This window comes from Anneissia japonica, unplaced genomic scaffold (genome assembly GCF_011630105.1).
Source record: "Anneissia japonica isolate Jap-2015-1 unplaced genomic scaffold, ASM1163010v1 scaffold573_len2283161_cov171, whole genome shotgun sequence".
In the NCBI taxonomy this organism is placed as follows: Eukaryota; Metazoa; Echinodermata; class Crinoidea; order Comatulida; family Comatulidae; genus Anneissia; species Anneissia japonica.
In genome coordinates this window covers 100,468-111,989 of record NW_022719802.1, presented here as the reverse complement: position 1 = coordinate 111,989, position 11,522 = coordinate 100,468, and the positions used below count along the sequence as shown (strand labels likewise).

The following is an 11,522-nucleotide window of genomic DNA, read 5'->3' as shown; positions in this document are numbered from 1 at the left end:
ATATAAGAATAAATAATGACAGATAATACCAGATAATAAATCAGGAGGGAAAAATTATAAACGCATTAAAAGTTGAAGAATGAAATGGTATACCGTAGACGCACAATAAGATTACCGCAATTAAAAATTGCAATGAATGAATATAGAATGGAAATAGAGAGTAGCAGGCCAAAAACCACTAAATAGACGAACTATAAAAGAACAATCTAAATGATTAAACATTGCATTACAAACAACCCATCCTGCCCATAATAGAAAAAAAAAAGGAAACGGAATCATGGTGGAAAGCATGGAAAGACAGAAAATGTTAAATAAAAGAAAAGATACACTATTTCTTCATTGTTGGGCAGTGATATTCGATAAAATAATACATTGTTGTGACTGTAAGCCTATAACATACTAAAACATGTTATTTAGAAATTTGGTAAGTTGGAATCAGATTCTAAGCAAAGTCTGCTTTCATCTCAGGAACAAGACGACTGTAAACGTCATTGGAAGCACAGCACACCCTCCAATTCGTGACCATTGTAACCTGAATTTTGGGGTGGCCTCGTGGTTTGGTTATAATTATGTGTTTGATGTGTATATGACTGAATCATTGAAGAAAAACCCTACAAATCCTAAGGGCTAATATATGCATAGACCTCTATGCGCTTAACATAAACGTAAAAAATGGACATAGGAAGTAATACTTAGTCTAATTCATGGTTTGGCCGTTGGCTCCCAGGGGCTCATCCACTACTTGGTAAGCTATTTTTTAAATTATTGCTGCTGGGTGACCATTCACCCTCCCACACAAAGGCCAATAAGGCCGTAGATGAGGTTGCCAGATAGTTGCTATAGCATGCAATATATACAGGTTTTAAAAAATTTCAAAGAAATTCTGGAAAAGCTACCAAAAACTGGCTAACAAGAAAAACTGAAGAGTACCTGTATATTATTTTACTTGGAGGTGAAGTAACATAAATGAAGATTTTAATGGGTAATATAAGACAATTAAAGACAGGACGCAGGACGCATAGAATCTTTAATCATGAATTAGAGGATGCTTCCTAGTAATTAATTTTGCCAAAAAAAAAAAAAAAAAAAATGAAATTTGCCAATAAATTAATCAGTGACTTGTTATTTTTTGTGGTTCAGTTATTTTTTTGTGACGGTTCTTTATATGAAAAACAATAATATTGAATAAATAGTTTAGGCTTATAAACATATACCTCTGTATTTGCATTTAACAATTTAGTCATATTTTCGTTGCAAGGTTTGGTAGATAAAAAGAGCAAAAACGTGCAAAATTCTTTCTTTAGATACCTTCGACAATCACACTGATGTCAAATCTCTAAAGTTAGAAGCTATGGAAACATTGTCCTGTCATTATTAAATTAACATGTGAAATGTTTAAATATCTATTGATTGTCAATGATTGGTCTATTAAGTTACAACTTTTCTAGTTAATTTTAATTCCGAAAATGGTCTTGTATTGGAGGTAATTTTGTCCCTTAAAGAAAATATGTCGTGACAATAAATAAAATGTCGTGTCATACATGCCACTTGTATACGGGCACGGGAATAAGACGAAAATAGAGAAATACATTCACTTTACATCACATCACGCCGTTGACCAAAAAAGTTTGTCATTAAGCCAACGTACTTTACCATCTTGGTGTCACAGTTCAATGCCCTAACCTTCCTGACAAATATGCTTTGCAAGCTAGTTTTTTTTTTTTTTTTTTTTTTAATTTATTTTTTTTTTTTTTTTTTTTTTTTTTTTTTTTTTTTTTTTTTTATAGATTGTGACACTCAAGCAGGTTGATTCAATGTATAATTGCTGTTACCTTTTGACCTTTTCCAACATAAAGAAGCCATGTAAATAGCCTTAAAATATTTCAATTCAGGGCATATTTTAATTTAAAATGAAGGGGTTTATTGTCCTGAGCATTTGGTACCTTTTTAAAGAAAATCGGTTATGTCTTAAGTAGTTTATTACATATTTTATGTTTGTGGTATGCGCTAGATGTTATCTTTACTAAGTAAGATTTGACAAACTGTAGACTTTGGAAATTTTGAATTGCCTCCAGAGACTGACACCTACTTCGATATAACATCGTGTGTAAAGAAAAACACCCAATTTGTGTTTTATTTATAGAGCATAGGCAGCTCATTGTTGTATATGAAAATAAGATCGGTGAAAAAACACAGCCCGGTTGAACTCCTCCTGTCACTCAAAGAAATCAGTATCTATTGTCCCAAACTGAATTGCCTCAAGAGACTGCCATGTTTAACTCCCTCTGTCAGTATCTGATGTCCCAAACCCAATACTTTTTAACATTTTTATACAAATTCCATTAGATCATCCACACTTTACCTTTTTTTTACCAGCCTTGCTGTAGTTAAGTAATTTATCATGCTACGCAGATCATATACTTTTTGGAAGGTATACTGATAGGGTAAAATTCATTGGAAGATCGCATTTTTTGTTTCACCCATACCCCTAATGGGCCTATGCTAGTAATACTAATAATCGAAATTTTCGTCACTATATCACCAGTAGCTAGTTTAAAACTAATCAAGAAAATTGTTGCCACGTACAATTAAAAAATTTAAATGAACACAGCAATGAATAATTACTCCTCTAAAAGCATAAATATTATTGGAAATTATTTTAGGCCTTTATGAATGGGCCCCTAATACTCCTGGGACACATTGTTTGCACTGGCTGCACTGTCTATATTATACGCCTACTCCACAATGAACGTTAACAAAATCTGAGAAAGATGAATTAACCACAACTCTCTGGGTTCGACCAGTTAAAAAAGATTGAACCCTTTCTTTCTTCGTTTGACTAAATCAGCGTTCCGCAAACTTTTTACTTCACGGCCTATTTACGATTCCAGGCACTAAGCCGCGGCCCATCAGCCCAGCCACGCCAACATACCAAATCCTGGCAAGAAATTTTGATCATTTTGATCATGAAACTTCCATGTATATACAATATTTTGACAACATTATCTGTTCTCTCAGTGATAACATTTTATTGTATACAAATTAAATATTATTTTATTAAGTAAATAATACCGTACAATTGTATTTCCCCACCACCCCCACCCTCCGACAATTGTTGATTGTTCTTTCTTTCTACCATGATTCAACCAAACACGGTTCAGCCACACATGTCATAGCAGGGCCGTAGCCACGAGAAGTGAAATGGTCAGGTTCCGAGCGAAGCGCGAGCACTGATGATTGGGGGTATGGGGCCGCCAGGGCCAGGTCGGGGTTACGGGGCCATTAAACTGTAATATTATTCTAAACCATTCAGCTGTAATATTATTAACATTAAGTCATTAAACTGTAATATTATTAACTAAGACCAATCAACACACTTAACATAAAACATGTACATATCGTCCCTTATATAACGTAGTGGCGAATGTGGAAAAGTGCATTTTGAGAAAAACGCATTTAAAGATTTTTTTTAAAAACAGTAATTCTTATTAGCATACCTTTTTTTTTTTTTTTATGAAATTGCCTAAATTTCTCTATGATTGTAGTACATTGCCTCCTAATACTGTGTATAAAATATATGAGCATAATAACGATTGGTTAATTAGCAATTCATCATTAAACTTATTCGTCACATTGTAAAACAATAATTAACGTATAAATTTCAGCAATTTAACATTCGTCACACATTTGCCACACATTCGACACTTTGAGAGAAAAATAATCAAACCAACTAACATTCGCCACTGGAAATTCAAGCCAGTAGGCAGGATTTTTGATGTGAAGCGTTGTGTGCGTATTGGGGGTGTGGGAGAAAAGCCCTCCGAAGCGCCGATAAATTTGCATTTTGAGTGGATTTCTTGTCGACATAAATCGAAAGGGTACTGGGTTTGATCCAGAGGTTGCTCCAGCGAGGGCCGGTTGCAGGGCCCCCCGTAGGGGAGAACTACCCCCTCCCCCGGGGAGAAAAACAATTCGTCGGGGAAAAAAATATAGGCCTATGTATTTTCTACATATTAGTAGACTCTAAAATCGATTAAATGAAACCCCCCTAAATCTCCAAATTTTTTGGGGCTTCGCCTCCTGTACCACTTTAGAAACATTTTAAGCGACGTTTGGCCACGCCCACTTTGCTCTCGTCTGGAAAATTCAGAGACACCCAGGTCTCTCTGGTAAATCATGGCGCCAAAACTGGTTTGGTCCACAGGAGCCCATTCTTCGTACAGGCAAAGATACTAGAAATAAAAGATAGAGCACTCGCATAGTAAAAATCAGGCGGAAATTGGGCCCGACGTGGGCGGCGCCCTTCATTTTATAATGCAAGTTTTCTATACTTCGGGCCCGACGTACAGGGCGCCGTTCTACACTAATGGAGGAAAACTTTATCACTAGGAGTGCGTCCGGCCTTACGATTCTGCGCTATATTGTTGTTTTATTCTTTACTGATCCATGATTAGGCCTAATTGTTTTGTGTTTTATTTGGATAATAGCAACGACTTCTACCTCCACCAAGGAGGTTATGTATTCACCGATGTCACTGTCTGGGTTTTTATTCCAGTTTTAATATGCTAATAATATATTTATAATATATAGCTAATTTTTTTGTTTAATGTCAGTGCAATATTTTACCTTTCTCTATTCTTCGGAAAACGATATAAAAGATGACCTTGTTTGTATAATGTGTTGCAATTTATTGCACAGCAACGTCCTCCAATGCCGTACGTCGCCATAGCGCATCGCGATGTACAATTTTTTAATTGAGAATTGACAAATAAATACGCGACGACTTGGTAACGAAAGTTTGGTAGAAGTTTTTTGGATCCAGCCGTACGGGGCGCCCTATTGTTCGTATTCCCACCATGCATTTTGGTGAGACACTTTTTTTTTCTCTATCTTGTGTTTCTAGTATCTTAGGTACAGGTCATTCCATTCCATTCATAGAAACAGCCTTTATGGTGAAAGCGTAGGCCTACCTGACGTTAGCCATAGTAGCCTAGGTCAATACATAACACTGGCTGTATAAAATTATTATAAGATTGAAAATGTTAATCTTATTATTGTAGCAAATATTATATCCACGTTTAAATTATTGTTTTACTTAGTTAATGTATAATTTAAAATGTATTTTTATATTTATAATATAAAATATTTTTAAAAAAGAATACTATGTTTACGTCTTAAATAAAACTATCTATTGGTTGTATTATAGACTATAACACAATATGTTTTATTTGTAAAACATTTTAAATGTGAAACAAATGATCATGTAATATATTTATTGGTCGGGTTTGAGGCATAATGATAAGGCAAATATACTGTTAGTTTAAAAATGTTTTATATAATAAAGGGAGAAATTATTATTATTTGGTGAATTTAAGTTGTCTTTGTAGAATCTCTGAAAAAAATTGAGTCAATTAGATAAGTAATTGAGGAAGAATATTAATTAGCAATCTGGCGAATGTCGCTATATCAATAGATTTGTTTACTACAAACCGGCGAATGTATCATCATTTTTCACGCACTACGCATATCTCAAGTAGGGCTTTCTTCTTAAACGGCAGTGCTTGCAAGCAAAAATAATGAGCGTATATCTTCATGAGTGGATTTCCAGTACGATTTAAATCGAAACGGTACTGAGTTTGGTCAAGTTTGGTCTACAGGAGCACATGCTTCGTACAGGTCATAGGTGAAAACATTACCTATACTATTAAATACATTATTTATAATAAGAAACTTAAACGAATCTTTTTTGCTAGTTCTAAATTACATTTTAATTTCCATAAATCATTAGGAATCATTTTAATCATTATTGTTACTGTTATTTTTATTTTTTAAATACACAGGACTTAACATGAAACGATTTGTTTCCGTATTATTTGTTATTATTACGCACTTTTCGCGGAAAGCTACATATTCTGTGCACACTCACGCATCTGAGTTTGTATATTTAAGATGTTTTTACGCTTACGCAGATAATACTTAATACAAGCTCGTAAAATATAATAATAAGTCATTATCATTATTTTAATGATAATAATTCATAATTTTCGGTACAATTCTGAGCAGCTCCGGATATTATTGTAAAAAAAAAAAAAATAAATAAATTTATTTTTTATTTTTTTTTTTTTTCACATTCGCCACTACGTTATATAGGGGACGATCAAATAGATGTTTGAACGTAAAATAATTCACAGTGAAGAATTGTTTCATGGGCTTAATTCAATGTGAAAAGTAAACTTCCAATAAAACGGCACGTGAGTTTATGTTATTCTTATTCTTATTCTTATTATTATTATTGTTTTTATTATTATTATTATTATTATTGTTTTGTTATTATTGTAATAAAAGTTAACACAAACGGTACACAAATAGGACAATGAAGGCGATATGGTTACTAAACGAGCAAAAAAAAAAATGTTTTTGATATTTTTATTCCCCGAAGGAATGTACTCGTCTTCCCCAACGGGGGGGGGGGGCTAAGCTTCCCAGACGAGAGGGGGTTATAGCTCTCTCACTCCTTCCTTCTGGTGTCACTAATGCATGTACCATTGTTTGTGGCTTCATCAGAACAACCGCATGTGAGCAGTTGGGTTGGGTAAATGCCAAAAAATGTACCTCATGTCGGACCATAACAAGAATCTTATGATCAGACCACTGGTAGTCAAACAGATCATCCGGAATCTCATGATCAATTCCCATCTGTAGAATTCAAGGGTGTTCAAAATATTATACCACCCTGACCGTATTAAATTGTATACTATATTTGATGCACATGCAGACCATTAGTATTAGCTAAAGTACATATAATGTATCATGATGGTAATGATTAAAAAAAAAAAAACCGTTTCGATCTATTATATTGTATTATTTGAAGCAAGTAGACCACAGGTATCAGTTGTAGTAGTTGTACTCTAATTACAATCTACACAGTCAGAGGTACTTCATTATTTCCAAAGTTTGGCTGTTTGGACTTTTCGGTGATCCATCAGGGTAAATAAAGTTTTTTTTCCTTATGTATTTCTCCGTCGATGTATTTTGTATTGATGATGTGGAAATAAACTTTATTTTGAAATTGAAATTGAAGTGAGCGTTTAATTTGCAGGTCATCTACACATTAAAACAAATACAAAAATAGTAAATTTGGATTTCTACAACAGTAAGGTGTAGGCCTATTACTCATATTCTCGTACATTCATTGATAATCAACATTATCGTAAGATTTCATAATTATATATGAATAAGTCTGCTATAGAACTATATAGGAAGTGAGATTTGTCATTTCTTATACTGGATTTTGTAGTTAAATGTCTATAAATCAGTGAAAAAATTGTTTTACATCTGATTATGGTTCCATTTATTCAAATGAGTTTTTTTTTTTTTTTTTTTTTTTTTTTTTTTTTTTTTTTTTTTTTTTTGCCAGACGGTACCTATTTAAATATTGATGTTCTATAAATGGTTTGTCATTGTTTTACACACTTACAGTGATCGCCTAATTGTCATCAAATTCGTCACCAATTTGTTGTTGCGTCAGGGTTGCCATTCTTTCCGTTGTCAAGGAAACACTTGCTGCGGGCAAATCTGTTCCATCACCAAACCATGTTACATAAAATGTCATGTTTGAAAATTGTTCTTCTGTTAACACTAACTGAGGCGGTTTGGTCATGACCGGTGGACCGGCTTCAAAACAGAACAATAACGCAGAAAAACTAAAGCTTTTTCCACACCTTTAAATTTTATATATAAATGTATTTGCACCCATATGGACATGATGTTGTAGTTTCATGCCCATATATGATGTTATACCATACCCACAATAGGGAATATATTTGTTTTTAATGATCGATTTAAGTGTTATAGAATTTAGATGATGCAGCAGCTGCGGTAACGACGACGAAAATATTGAATAAGAAGAATGTAATTATTATCATACAGTCATAATTGTATATATATATATATATATATATATACAAATACCACTCACCCATACAATTGGGAGTAAATAAATATGTATTACCTGCGAGATGTGTATAAGAGACAGTATATATATAAACTTGCATTGAGAGGCAGATGACTAAACGAAGACGACCACGGAAATGCAAGTGAAATAAGGATAACGGAAACACAACGTTCAACACAAAAACACAATGTTGATTGTGCAACATTGCTACTTATAAAAACAAAGAAAATGAGATTCTAGATCTAATGGGAAGAAGAAAAATAGACAGTATTGGTCTCGGAGAAACCAGACATCGCGGTGAAGAAAAAGGCAAAGACATTGTAGGAGGTTTTGTACTGATACAGCTGGACGGACGTAGGGAGAAGAAATTATGAAGCCATGATTGTAGGACGTGACTCCCGCCAAACATTCAATAAGTGAGCCTAATAAGTGAAAGACTAATGAAATGCTCACTCAGCATACAAGGAAGTACCAAATCTATCAAGCACCTCAGCAAGGCCATACAACTGAAGATAAGGAAAGCTTCTACAGGAAATTAGAGCATCATTATCACATACAAGATACAGTTATAGGGTTGAATACTGGGGATTTTAATGGCAGAATAGGAACCAGCAGAGCCTTAATTGAACATGTTTTGGGACCCTTTGGTGAATCGACTTTTATTTTATAAACAATTGAAAGATTATGAACGGTTTCGTTCAGCACCAAAGGTCACAAAGATTTACAAGGTATAGGTGGAATCAAAACTTCTCAAAGTTTGACGAGATTTTTTTTATATCGAGATATATTTTTATATCCATGTTCGCAGTAGATACACTTGACTCCGATCACAGATTACTAATTGCTGACCTGGCTGTAAATAGATTGAAGAAACTAAGATAAAGCAAAAAAAAACATGTACATTTCTAAAGTGAAGGACAATCTTCAGAAAACAGACCTAGGAACAAAGGAAAACTGCTTGTAAAGTTTGTTAAGGAAACAGCAGAAAACGTACAACAAAACGCAATAGGAGATAGGAAAGAGCACACAACACGGTGGACAGAAGAAGTCAGAAAATCAGTGAAAGAGAAGACAAATAAATTAAGAATATGGTTAGAAAGTGGAACCAAAGGAACAAGAGATGACTATGTCATGGCTAGGAGAGAAGTAGTTAAACAAAATATGATGGATTTTGGAGAATAATGGAAGAAGAGCCAAGTACTCATAAATTGCAGTATTTAATGATAATAATGATGATAATAGACACAATGCAAAATGAACGTCTGGGAATCAAAACCTACGGTCTTGAAAACTTGGACCATCGATCCAAGAAGAAAATATCAATCTATATTTCAGATTAATTGTGGGGAAAATAATGACATTCACCAACGTTTTTCACTGGACCGGTACCTGTTTCCGACCACATGCTGTTGATGCCTACTTCCATTCCGTAGCCGTGTCTCAGTTGGTTGTTTTGTGTTTATATATTGAATGCCTATAAGGCAACATATATACACAGTCGATTTTCAAACACAGTCGGTTGACAAAAACATTTGATTTTCGTCACGCTCAGTTTTCGGTATCTCAATGAGTTACAGTGAAACTTTGCTATAGCTGCCCCTGACCAAAATATGTTGTACTGTAGGCCATATTGCAAATCATTTTAATTTAATGCAAGATTTTCGTCAAACACAATCGTATCATTTTTCATTACAGAAAAATATTTAGAAACCACTAAAAATGATATGAAAGAACAATAGTGTTAATTGGTATAGAACAATATTTTATTTCTCTCCATCATTTTCCTTGGAAACCGCTTTTGTTAATTAAACTCACCATGATTTGCAATAGGGCATATAGAACAAAACTGAAAAGCATGCTTTGTAAATCATAAAACATATCAAACCATTGTTTTTTGGCATGACATACACTTTTATTGATCTTATATTTTCTTATCAAAACTTGTCGCGACGTTCACATACTAAGCGTGAGCGAGCAAAGCCAGCTCACTCTCTAGAATAAACCGAGTACAGTATTAGTATTCAAATATTTATTTATGATAATAAAGATGTATTACCTGCGCAAAAACCTGACCCACAAGCATTGAGTTTTGAAAGAGAATAGATGAAATACTCGCCACCGTTTTTTACTCTAATGTTAACAACAGATTTACTAATGTTAACAACAGATTTACATTAAGCTAAAATATTGCAATGACCAAAGTTGGAAGAACAGCAATGCAGAAAAGAACAAAAATATACAATGTACTTGAATAAATAAACGGTATATGAACTAGGGTATGGAATTGATTATTTCATTTCGAAATTTCCAGGCCTTTTTTTATGTAACTTTTATAACATTTATCAAAAATATCTTCAATTTCTCTGCTATGGGAAAAACTTGAGCAGCCCAAAAGGTATTTAAGTTTATTGTTATTACATTCATTTAGATAAGCATTATATAAAGCTTGGTTACCAATTAAGTCCAAATGAACTTGTAATTTAGTATTTTCCTCCATACGTACATTATGTAATGCTGGGCAGTCAAAGAGAAAATGACGGATGTCTTCATCCGCATTTAAATTACAAATTAAACATTTTATATTGTTATTTTCATTCCACTTAGACGTTCTGGCATTTAATGTTAGGGTATTTGACCTGAGTTTTTAGTTATGTCAAGTTTACTTAGGGTACACCATGCGGGACAACCGTAAGTAATAGATGGAAGCGCTTTTGTGCGCCACAAGATATCGCCGTAAAAAACTCTATTGAAATTATCGAAATTATTAATGATTGATTTAATATAAGCAATTAATCTATGGCCTTTTTTAATAACATTTTCAAATTGAAAGTGGTCGTTTAGTTTTCTGGATATATGTATACCAAGGTGTTTGTAAGTATTTGATTCCGAAATATAACCCTCTCCTAATTTCCATTTTTTATCTTTATCAATATTTTTCCCAATAATCAAAATTTGATTTCTCCAGGTTAAAGTTCAATTTCCACTCTTTTGCAAACTGTCCAGCAAGTTCTAACATTTTTTTCATCTCGTTTTCATTGTTGGCTAGCAACACAATGTCGTCAGCCCAAAACAGACTTCCAACCCATTCATAATTAATTCTAGTGCCAAGGCCATTTGACTTTAGAATTTTGGTAAATTCATTCATAAACATATTAAATAGTATAGGGGCATCCCTGCTTTACACCTTGTTCAACATCAAAAATATCAGTTTCAATAGAACCAAAACAAACCTTACTCTTAACAGAACAATACAACCTATAGGTAAATTAGTACCAGTATGCTATCATGGCGTTTGAATCACATGCTTGGCCGGATAACTGCTGGTTTTTGGTGCTTTGCCACGGCTGAACGAGAGTAAATCGATTGGCGCAGTTGTTTTCTATGAAAATAATATAAAATATGTCATGCATTAATAATAATATTTAATAGTAATGATGATGATAACAATGATGATGATGATGATGACGATACGATATTTCTTTTTTTATTATTTATATATACAAACGTACTTACATACATTATTTGTCTCCCAAATATACAATTTTATCGCATGTCTCCCAAAGTGGTG

At 33.5% G+C, this 11,522-nt stretch overlaps 1 long non-coding RNA gene across 1 annotated transcript in view; it reads right to left on the bottom strand.

The window, feature by feature from the left end:
• Positions 1-8,087: 8,087 nt before the first annotated feature.
• Positions 8,088-11,522, bottom strand: part of LOC117111062 — a 10,754-nt gene continuing 7,319 nt past the window's right edge. Inside the window, exon 3 of the long non-coding RNA XR_004445803.1 lies at positions 8,088-11,333. This is a non-coding gene — a long non-coding RNA (uncharacterized LOC117111062). The remainder of the gene's footprint in view (positions 11,334-11,522) is intronic.